The sequence below is a fragment of the Myotis brandtii genome, unplaced genomic scaffold, assembly GCF_000412655.1.
Source record: "Myotis brandtii unplaced genomic scaffold, ASM41265v1 scaffold105, whole genome shotgun sequence".
Lineage (NCBI taxonomy): Eukaryota > Metazoa > Chordata > Mammalia > Chiroptera > Vespertilionidae > Myotis > Myotis brandtii.
This window is the reverse complement of record NW_005353538.1, coordinates 5,437,397-5,439,200: the sequence shown is the minus strand read 5'-3', so window position 1 is coordinate 5,439,200 and position 1,804 is coordinate 5,437,397. Positions and strand designations below refer to the sequence as shown.

The following is a 1,804-nucleotide window of genomic DNA, read 5'->3' as shown; positions in this document are numbered from 1 at the left end:
CCTGGGGCTGGCACTGCCTGTCCTGGGCGTGGGGCTGCTGGACGCCTGCGGCCAGGTGTGCGTCCCTCCTCCGGAGGCCTTGCTCTCTGACCTCTTCCGGGACCCAGACCACTGTCGCCAGGCCTTCTCGCCTGTGCTTTCATGATCAGCCTCCGGGGCTGCGTGGGCTGCCTCCTGCCTGCCACTGACTGGGACGCCAGCGCCCTGGCCCCTGCCTGGGCCCCCAGGAAGAGTGCCTCTTTGGCCTGCTCACTCTCATCTTCCTCACTGGCATGGCAGCTACGCTGTTTGTGGCCAGGAGACAGCTCTGGGCCCAGCCGAGCCAGCAGAAGGGCTATCGGTCCCTCCAGGCCACCCACTGCTGCCCGTGTGGCATTCATGACCTTCACACTGTTTTGCATGGACTTTGACGGGCTGTACCGGGTGTGCCCAGGGCTGAGCCAGGCGCCGAGGCCGGGAGACACTGCGATGCAGGAGTCCAGACAGGCAGCCCGTGCAGTGTGCCACCTCCCTGCTCTTCCCTCTGGCCATGAACCAGCCGGGGCAGCAATTCTGCACCCGGGCAGTCTATCTGGCCGGTGTGGGGCCGCGCCACGTGCTTGTCCTGCAGTGTGACTTGTGTCCTCCTCGGCATCACTGAGCTCACCTCTCCGCCCACAGATCCTGCCCTGTGTGCCAGCCTCCCTCTGCCACAGGGAGAGGCAGGTGTTCCTGCCCGCGTGCTGAGGAGATGCCAGAGGGGGTGCCCGTGCTGGCAGCCCATGGCCCGCTTCCCACTGGGCCCCACGGCCGGGTCTCCTCCCCACAGGGGACATGTGGGTGCTGGAGGCAGCGGCCTGCTCCCTCTGCACCTCGCCATCCTCACAGTGCCTTCCTGCTGTCCCAGGTGGCCCCGTCCCTGGCTCCATCGTCCAGCTGGGCCAGTCTGTCACTGCCTGTCAGCCGCAGGCCCGGGTCTGATTGCCGTTTACTTTGCTACATGGGTAGTAATTGACAAGAATGACTTGGCCAAATACTCCGTGTAAAGCACTTCCCACCCACGGGGTCCCATAAGGCTGTGGGGCTGGCTTCCCAGTGTCTATTGCTGCCCAAGTGGTGTGGCTCTCTGCTGCCACCCCATGGCGGTAACGTGCATAGCGGCACAGAGAGGGCTTCCCTCCCACCTCTCCTGTCTTCAGGGCTGTGGCTTAGTCCAAATGGGCTAAGTCTGGACTTACAGGGAGAGAAGGGCGGGGTGCTTCACTAGCCAGCACCGTGCAATGAAATTCAGGACTCAGGCGGGGTCACCCAGGCTCAGGGGTAAGAGCTAGGGTGCTGATCAAGACATACCAAGAGAAGGTCCTTGGGGAGCTGGGCAATCAGCCACCAGGGCTCCCCTCTCCAAGCCCCCATATCCTGTAGGTCCCCCCAGTGTTGTTCTAGTGTGAAACTCCTCCACAGGATTTGAAGGTACGGGGGCAGGTTTCTGAGGGAGAGGGGACACCGCCTGGCCCACAGACCGCCTTTCCGTGGACTCCCCCAGCCGTTTTACCAGGACACGGCTCGTTGCCCCTGTGTCTCCATCACAGGGACACAGGCCTTTAAACATGCCTAGGGGTGACATCCCCACCGACTGGGTCCCCTGAGGTGGCTGGCTATTGGGCTAAACGTGGCCTGGGGTGATTGGTCTGGCCCCCAAACTGCCTAACCCAGAAACTCTGCTCACCCCAACTCCTCTTACCCAAAGCTGGGTGAAGGCGGAGGCTGGGGTTCTGGACTCAGCAGCCTCCCTAGGTTCCCCTCCTCTCCTGCCCCCTCCCCCCCT

At 63.4% G+C, this 1,804-nt stretch overlaps 1 pseudogene; it reads left to right on the top strand.

Moving 5' to 3' along the window:
- LOC102252721 overlaps positions 1–615 on the top strand; it is a 3,186-nt pseudogene extending 2,571 nt beyond the window's left edge.
- Positions 616–1,804: the final 1,189 nt, after the last annotated feature.